This window comes from Bubalus kerabau, chromosome 3 (genome assembly GCF_029407905.1).
Source record: "Bubalus kerabau isolate K-KA32 ecotype Philippines breed swamp buffalo chromosome 3, PCC_UOA_SB_1v2, whole genome shotgun sequence".
Lineage (NCBI taxonomy): Eukaryota > Metazoa > Chordata > Mammalia > Artiodactyla > Bovidae > Bubalus > Bubalus kerabau.
In genome coordinates this window covers 180,427,709-180,437,093 of record NC_073626.1, presented here as the reverse complement: position 1 = coordinate 180,437,093, position 9,385 = coordinate 180,427,709, and the positions used below count along the sequence as shown (strand labels likewise).

The 9,385-nt window shown below is 41.7% G+C and overlaps 1 long non-coding RNA gene across 1 annotated transcript; it reads left to right on the top strand.

Annotated features, from left to right (window-relative positions):
• Positions 1-3,682: 3,682 nt before the first annotated feature.
• Positions 3,683-7,092, top strand: LOC129646993 (uncharacterized). The gene is made up of 3 exons (XR_008712233.1): positions 3,683-4,277; positions 5,234-5,298; positions 5,925-7,092. It is a non-coding gene; the product is annotated as an uncharacterized LOC129646993 (long non-coding RNA).
• The last annotated feature ends 2,293 nt before the right edge of the window (positions 7,093-9,385 follow it).

Sequence of the window (9,385 nt, the reverse complement as noted above, 5' to 3'; positions counted from 1 at the left end):
AAACTGAATCTTATTTTCTTAATGAACTGTATTTGGGAGTCACTAAAGTTTTTTATGCAAAAGAGTAAAATTTGGGAAGTAAAAGTTTGGGGAAAAGGTCAGGGAAAGGGGAGAAACTGACAGTAGACTTTTACATAGATGTGAGAAATAAGTGACAAGGGTCCTGATTGGGTGGTTTTGGGAATAAGGGGAAAGAACCTGAGCAATAAGTGACAAGGGTCCTGATTGGGTGGTTTTGGAAATAAGGGGAAAGAAGCAAATTCCAGTAATATAACCACTCCTTTTTCTATCTCTTTTTGCCTGAACTGGGTATTGATAAATTTTAGTACTTAATGGAACATTCTGCTGCTTCTAGCATCCACTCTGCCCTAGATGGAAAGCATTCCTTGTACCAGAGCCCAGTGTAGAAAGGTATAATGTTTCTGCTGTGATTTAGACTTCCAGTCTCTAAGACTTAGGCCTTAGGAACTGATGCCAGCTGTCTGTCCTTTGGGTTTTAAGTTTAACTTCACAACTAGCTTTTCCAATATACTGTTGTTATTTCTCTTTTTTATTTGACAGATGTGGTTTCACAGGGCATCTAGAGGTTGCTTAAATTCTGTAAGTAAGTACTAAACTGTAGCTATTTTCCTAATTTGGGAACTGAAATGGCAGCTATGATAGAGGGAAGAAACATGGGATTTAGAGTCAAAAGACCTGAGTTTTAACACTGTGGGACCTATGACAAGGCACCTAGTTTCTCTGGACCTTAGCACCCTTATGTGTATACTGAACATAATGCCAGTTTTGCACATATCACGATTTGTTCCAAGAACCAAATGAGGAACTGTTTTTCATCTTTTAAAAACAAGCAATCTATTTAATTTCAATGTCTAATTGTTTATGTGAATAATGTTTTTTTAAGTAATTAATTAATATAAATGGGATCTCTCAGCTCAAAATTACAAAAAACTTTGTTGGTTTGTTTGGTTTTAGGATGGTCTTCCATGCCTTTAAGTGATTACGGTAGTACTGTTAAGCTTTCAAAAATTTCTTTTTTCTTTTTTTTGCTTTTCAATAGAAAATCTTCAACTAAGCCTTAGAAGACTTCACAGTTGAGGACTGAATAACTTTCAAGGGGGAAGTTATTGTGCATTTAGCAAAGGCACTAGTGTTTGATTAGAATTTGCAAGACCTAACTCTTAACCTATAATCTGAGAGGTATTAAACCAGTTATTGGGAATTTTCTTTTCACAGATATCTACATGGCTTGGAGAAGGCAATGGCAACCCACTCCAGTACTCGTGCCTGGACAATCCCATGAATGGAGGAGCCTGGTGGGCTGCAGTCCATGGAGTCGCTAAGAGTCGGACACGACTGAGCGTCTTCACTTTCACTTTTCACTTTCATGCATTGGAGAAGGAAATGGCAACCCACTCCAGTGTTCCTGCCTGGAGAATTCCAGGGACGGGGGAGCCAGGTGGGCTGCCGTCTATGGGGTCGCACAGAGTCGGACACGGCTGAAGCGACTTAGCAGCAGCAGCAGCAGCACATGTCTTGCTTCCTCACTTCCTTTAGGTCTTTACTCCAGTGATACCCTCTCAGAACTTTCTTGTCCATTCAGTTTAAAATTTAAAGTTTTCCCCAACACTTCTCATTTCCATTCTCTGCTTAATTTGTTCTCCACAGCATTCATCATTTAATGTATAACATGATTATTTATTAGTTTATATTTTGCCCTTCACAAACCCTGTTCATGAATTTGAGCAAACTCCAGGAGATAGTGGAGGACAGAGGAGCCTGGCATGCTGCAGGCCGTGGAGTCGCAAAGAGTGAGACACAACTTGGCAACTGAACAACAACCTCCATGAATTTTATCTGTTCATTGTTGTATCTCGAGAAAATAGGACAGTCCTTGGGACATAATAGGCACCCAATAAATATTTGTTGGATGAATAAAAGAAGACTTCAAGGGTTTTCTCTTTTGCATTTAACAGAGTAAGAATGTGAAAAATCCAGAAGATGCTCTTTTGACAAAACAGTAATGGGACTTTGACTCAGATGCATCTTCTAACACCATCCACAGCAGACGATCATGTCCACATTTAAACTGTTTTCAGCTCTGGGAACAACAATTGTAAACTTCTAGGGTCACTGTTTACTTTACTGAAAATTGTAGAATTCAGGAAGAAGCAGAGGGGTGCCCAGGGGGTCATCTTTCTAAGAAAATGCTCACCCAAATCTTGGGCTCTGGCAGTTTGCCTGTCAAGTAAGTTTAGGAATCATTAAGATAATCTCCTCCTCTTACTTCCAGAGGATTCCCTCTGAAATACTAGTATCCCAGGAGGGGATCACAGCTTAATCCTTCATCATTTAACACTTGAGTTGGATTTAGTATATGGGGTGAGGACTGAGGAGGAAGATACATTTTACCAATTTTGCAGTTGTGCCTGGAGTTTTTTTTTCACATACCAAAGTCCCCTTGCCCCTAAATATTACTTCACAGACAAATACTATAGATTATAACTGATTGAACAGAATGGGAAATGAAGATGGGAATGTTTCTAATCAGCTACAATTCCATCAATTCAATCAACCCAATCTCTATAATTGTAATTACAAAGAGATCATAAGGTGGAGAGATTTGAATTCCAAACATACCAAACTGAAGCCAGCAAAGGTAAACCAGATTCTCTGCCTCCAAACCTGTGCCCTGAGGTATACATTTGGTAGTGGGAGTGCCCATCAATTAGGTCACCGTGTGATAAAAATAACTGCATATATTGTAGTTTATACCCAGATGTTCATAGTCAAGTTGAGGACTCCTGTGTCATGTGCTGTGAGCAGTGATCTCTAACTATAGTCAAGGGCTGACTAACATACAGACTTCTGGGTCTCATTGGAGACCTAACAAAACAGAAACTCAGGGAGGGTACAACTTGATAATTTGTGTTGGTAAATAAGCACTGATGACTATCATGGATGGCCATGTTGGGATACCAAGGAAGTAAATGATATGGGCCCTGGCTTTTGAAACTTTACAGTTTACTTGGAAAATTAGAACTGAGATAAGAAATAAGTGAATACGGTTTCATCAGAGTGGTTAACATGTGGTACTTTATATAAACGTTACCAATGTGAAGACAGAGGGGAGAAGTTAGTGGTGGGGAAGATTGAATGGAGGAAGTAAAACCTTGGTGGGCCTTGAGGTTTGGACAGGATTTAAATAAAGGGGAGAGGAGCATGTAGGAGAAATACAGTAGGGAATTGAACAAAGGTTTTGAACTGTGGTGTTGGAGAAGACTCTTGAGAGTCCAGTCCCTTGGACTGCAAAGAGATCCAATTAGTCCATTCTAAAGGAGATCAGCCCTGAGTGTTCTTTGGAAGGAATGATGCTAAAGCTGAAACTCCAGTACTTTGGCCACCTCATGCGAAGAGTTGACTCATTGGAAAAGACTCTGATGCTGGGAGGGATTGGGGCAGGAGGAAAAGGGGACGACAGAGGATGAGATGGCTGGACAGCATCACCGACTCCATGGACATGAGTTTGAGTGAACTCCAGGAGATGGTGATGGACAGGGAGGCCTGGCGTGCTGCGATTCATGGGGTCGCAAAGTTGGACACAACCGAGCGACTGATCTGATCTGATCTGATGAAAGGCAGGAACATAGCAATGTGTCTTCAGAACATTGAGGCTGGCCAAATTAGGAAATGCACTATGAGGAAGAGTTAGAAATAGGGATTGATGGGTAGGTGATACCGGATTGTAGAAAGTCTTGGATGTCAGGCAGAAGAGTTTAACTTCCCTGACATGGAAAAACTGGGAGTAAAAATCAAACTGCCAGCTGAGCAAAATCCACTCTGAGTTGCAGAAAGGGAATGGGTTCTGGTGGATATTCCCTCTCTGCCTCTTAATTCTAAGATTCTTTCCAGCAAGGGCAAGCTTTCAGAGGAATCTGGGAAACTTGTGTCTTTCACCCAACCCTCTAATACAAATCTTTTCAATCTCTGATATAAATTTGCCTCTTCCTTTTGAAATCAGCCAGAAAGTTCCCAGGGAACCTGAAAGCCACTTCACAATTTAAAGCAATCCTTACTTCTAACGCTAGAAGCCCATCTGGGTCTGTCTGTAACCCTAAATTCTGAACACATATTGGTCTGGAAATTCCCCATAACTCAGGAAGCATTTTACCTACCCCGAGTATGAATGTTTTGCTCCCAATTCTCCTGGTGAAAGGAGGTGTGAACTGTGATCCTATAGAAAACCATTGTGAAGACAGGAGGGCACAGGCAGTATGGTATGTACCTAAGAAGGTAAGCTTTCTTATCCCTTTGTGTTTCTTTGCTCACTACTGAAAGAGAAGTTTCAGAAGGCAAGCCAGAGAGCCAAGCTCCTGGGTGACTGAGGATTTTCTGGTTTCAAATTAAACAGAAAACTAAATTAGCAAATTAATTGTTTGATGTGTTTTCCTGGGCCCTTCATCAGCTGCTGCAGGACCAGTAGCCAATCAAAGAAGACTTTTGGCTACCCTGAAGAGGGGGCAGGGTTCAGAATCAGGTTCTGCTAGCTACCAAGTGTCAGACATGTTAATTTTAAATTACTTTTGTACAGCTTGGTGTCAAAATGATTAAAGCATGAAGAGAAAAACAGAACCAAAGGAGAGAAGGAAATAATTTACCTTGCATTTGGAGCAAGGACACTTGCAATTCCATTTCATCTGACTTTGTCCTATAAGTTACCCAAGTTGTAAGTTTTATGCCCTTTAGTGACCACCTAAGATGGGACGGTTATGCAGTGGTCATAGCTCTTCATTCCCTTTGTATAATATCACTATCTCCATGGCAGAATCTATATCACAGACATTAATATGGTCACACTTTTTTTCCCTGCTTCCCCAATAAAATTTATTCTGTTAATATATTAGGCACTCTGTGTCAGGCATTGTCCTAACTATAGTTTACATGTAATTTATTATATAACCCTCAACAACAATGCCATGAGGTAGATGTTATTATTATTTCCATTCTACAGAGAAGAAAACTAAGGCTTAGAAAGGTAAAGTCATTTGCTCTAGGTGCTCATCTAGCAGAGGCAGAGCTGGGTTTCTAGTCCTAGTTTTGCCCTATTCCACAGCAGTCTTGTCTCCTTTCCATTTTCCCCTTTTGGTAGGAGGAAAAAGAATCTAAGTAAGTCTGATTGCTAAGACAGCTTCATTGTCCCTTTTAACAGTCATATATGTTTATTTGTTTGAAGATGTAGCTGAGATCAGCCTTATTCTCCATGAAATAGCCTCATCTTTACCATACTGCTTTCCTGGGGTAAGTACGTAACCAGCTCACTGGTGGGCTTGTCTTTGTTTCTGTCTCCAGCTTTCCCAGTCAGTTTCATGGGCTTCATGACACATTTTGCTCAAAATGAGCCGTCTCATAGGACTCTTGCATGTGAAATTTAAGGCTGACCTAGCTGCTATTGTTTTTCAACCATCAACACAAAGCTGTACTGCTTGATTTCTCTCATCTGCCAGATTTTATTAATTTTACTTTATCCACCCTTCCTACAGTCACCCCACGTTATCTTACTGTGTTGTTTGCCTCTGGAATTGCAGTGTAATGCTACAATTCAATTTTAAGATCCTGGCGGTATAGAATTCACCATCCTGCTCCCTGGGTGTTACTAAGTAAGTTTTAGTTGCACCAAAATCTCCTAAAGGTGCCAACTGATACCCAAGCCACCATTCAGGATAGTATTGATAATGCTAAAGAAGTGATCTATAAACACAAGACTTAAATAGTTGCCCACTGATAAATTTAGAAATCCTGGCTCTTAGAACTTCAGGGATGTTATTATCAGCTGACTTTTAGTGAGTGCTTTCACATCACTATGTGCTAAGTGTTTTTCAACAAACTACTGAAGTATGTAATATTGTTTTCCCCCTTTTTTACAGTGACCAAGTGAATGGCAGCAAGGATGAAAGGCACCTCAATATTGTATGGTCCAGCCTCCACATATATTTTGAATACTTCTAGTGATGGATGTGGAGCTTGTTACATTCTAAGACAATCTATTTCATATTTGCATGACTTCTTCCGTATTCTGAGCTAGTGTGTGTCTCTGAAGCTCCTAAATCATCAGTTTTAGAATCTTAGAGCCTCCCAGGACAAATCTTAGTTCTTTTTTTCACACAACAGCTCTTCAGGTATTTCAAGATGGCTCTACCATCACTTATGAATTCTTCAACTCTTCCTCCTAAGCCTGGATTTCAAGTCTCTTCACCATCTTGATTGGTTGCTCTCTTTATTACATTCCTCTAAAAGTGAACACGTTACCTAGATGAGATCTAAGTGGAGCTCTTTCCTCGTTCCAGATGCTGTATTTCTATTAATCCAGCCTAAAATTGTATGTAATTCATCTGAAGCCCCACTTGCTGAAAAAAACCAACCTGACACCCCACCACCCTTCTTTGTTCTGTACTTGATTTTCACGTTTATGCTCCTTTTCTAGTTCTCTTGTAACACATGCACACGATTCAATTCTTTTCTGCATGACCTTGATCCTCATTCTTTGCTCTATCAGACTGATATCTCCCTGTGCACGTATGTTACATTTATTTTCTCTCAGCTTCTATCACCTTATCTTTTCCCACTTCATCTCCTGGTTTCTACCTATTTCAACATCAGAGAATCCAAATCACTTTTAACCATCTTGCTTCTTTCTGAATCTGGTGAGGTTGGATGTGTCTGTCCCGGTTAACATTTACAATGCATATGCTGACAGTTTGAGGCTAGCTTCCAAGAGAGTAATCTGATTTGGGAATGCTTTTCCTAAGCAGATCTCAACAGATTTCACTTTACTGCAGTTCCAGAGGAAAAAGCATAGCCCTAGACTTGCTCATACAGGGGACATCCTGAAGACAAAAGATGGTAAATTAATGAATGATGACTTTTCATTTTATGGAGTTAAACTGACAACCAGCTTGGGTGATGAGAAGCACAATGGAAACAGTCTGGGTTTAAAACCTAGTTCTGTAGGTTCCAGCCTGGGTTGTGCCAGTTACTTAACTTCTTTGTCTCAATTTCATCATCTGTAAAATAATAGCAACAATTGTACCCACTTCTCATAGGCCTGCAGTAAGGAGTTAGTTCATATGAAGAGCTTAGAAGTGCCTATCTCACACCTAGTAAAGGACAAATATTATTATTCCTGGAAAATAAAGGTAGAACAGAAAAGAAATTATTCCTCCTAGGTACTTAGGTTTTCTGCGTGCATCTTTACAAACTTTAATTCACTGAGCCTTAGTATTGAGGTTTTGGCTTTATAAGGAAGCAGACACTCAGAAAGAAGCTCAAGAGTCATTTGTGAATGAATGCCCTTCAATCGGGCTGGGGAGAAGCAGGGTAGAATTGTTATTTAAGAGAGAGTAAAGGCCAGAAGAATTATAATCTATCAGGCAGAAGATCTGGCATGCCCTCTTCCTTTTTTCCCGGTTGAAACAAACCAACCAACCCACTTTCAAAAATGAGTAAATGTAGATCTCATCAAGGGCTGTGGAGCTACAGATCTTCCAAAGAATTAAATGGTCTATCATGGTCAACTTTTTGTGTTTTTAAAATCTCTGGATTAAAAAAAAAATGAAAACACGACTTCCTGCCCACCCCTCCCCCCAACCCCCCTTTTTAGTCTTGGTCATATAGCAGTTTAGCACAGAATTCTACAAAAAGTCAAAGGTTCCACAGAAAGTTATGTTTGGTCATGTTGTATGGTCTACAGTGTAGACTACACTAACAGAAGAAATTAGTTTAGGTTGTGTCAAATCATGTTAAAATACAACATTAAATAAATGCAAAGAGCCCAGAACAAAGAAAGTGATTAAGCTGGTTTAACTGCATTCAACCCACTATGCTAAATCCCCGTAGGGGGCTGTAGTTAAATAACAAATTTAGTTTCTTGGCCTAAATCCTTTTCTTCAAAGAAGAAATTTTTCTTGTGAGTAACTCTGATAAATTTTGTTTTCATCTTCTTCATTTCTTAGTCTCTAGGGAAGCTAGGGTGAAAAGAATCTATCTGATTGGGCTGCATTTTTGGAAGAGATGTACTGTGAAGAATGGAATAGAAGGCGATGGGTTACACAGCTAAAGAGGCGTTGGAGGAACTGAGGCATGGGTGAAGTGTGATTGTTCAGCCCCAGAAAAAGGCCAGCTAGTGACACCCGGAATAGGATTTTATCAGGCAGTGAATCAAATAAGGCTGCGAGGGAGATAATAAGGTGTAATTATAGCAGTGCTGTTAGTGCCTGTTCATGGGGTCTGGCAGCAATTTGGTTGAACACCCCTCATTTTGAGAAATTTGTAATTTGGCAGTAAGAATTCTTGCCTTAAAATTTGGCACAAACCTTCACAGTTTAATATTGCAAAATCTGGGAAATGTTGAAATGTGGCTGCTATTCTAATTGAACTTTTTCAGGCTTTTTCGAATTGGTTTTTTTCCTGTTGGATTCAGAAACAAACGCCTCTCTTTTAAAAAGTTCACTAAGGTTTTTTTAAACCACAAACTCCTGTACGCTTACAAGCAGATGTACTGCTGTAATAAATTCTCATGACTTTAAATCTTTGTGTACATACAGAGGGGGAAAAAGCTTTCACTTGAAAAACCCGAGTTCCTTCTGATAGTAGCCCTTTAAAAATTCCCCACAATCAGTATTTTGTTTAATTTCCTTTGAGTCAGAGCGGTGCAACGTGGTGTTGCTCTTGGTTTTATGAACCGACTGCTTCCCCGAAGCTTATTCCCCGTTGTTTTAAAGTAGAAGGGAGGTCACCGGGCTGTAGTGAAATGTGGCCAACTCCGCCTGGGACCAAGCTGGCCCAACGGGCTTCTCTAAAGTAACTGGAAGTTTTCTGACAGGAAACCGGTCAGTTCTTATAAGCGTCGGCTCGGGTTCCCACGGCCCCGGCAGCTGCAGCTCCCCCGACGCCCCTCTCGGGGCCGGGAAGGAGCGCGGGGTGCGGGGCGCTGTGGGCGGCAGGGGGCAGCAGCGGGAACCCGTTGTTCTCCAGGCAGGGGGTGGGGCGGGAAGCTGCCCCCCCACCCCGTTTCCGTGCCCCGCGCTCTTCCCTCCCCCTCTCGCGCCTTGCCTCGCCTTGCCTTGCCTTCCCTCCCCTCCCCGCGGGGAGGAGGGCGGGGGTGCGGAGCCCTCCCCCGGGACAGGGGGCGTGTGCGTCCCCTCCACTCCCCTCCCCCCGGCCGGGCTCTCCTGGCTCCCCGAGGCGGGAGTTTCCAGGAAGAGCTCAGAGCGCGGTCGCACCACCGAGCGCACGGAGACGTCAAGTAGTCCCTGAGAGCGACCTGATTCAGAGAATTCTAGCTGCCAGAGGCTGTCGGGAGTTGGAACTCCGAAAAGATTGGGAACAG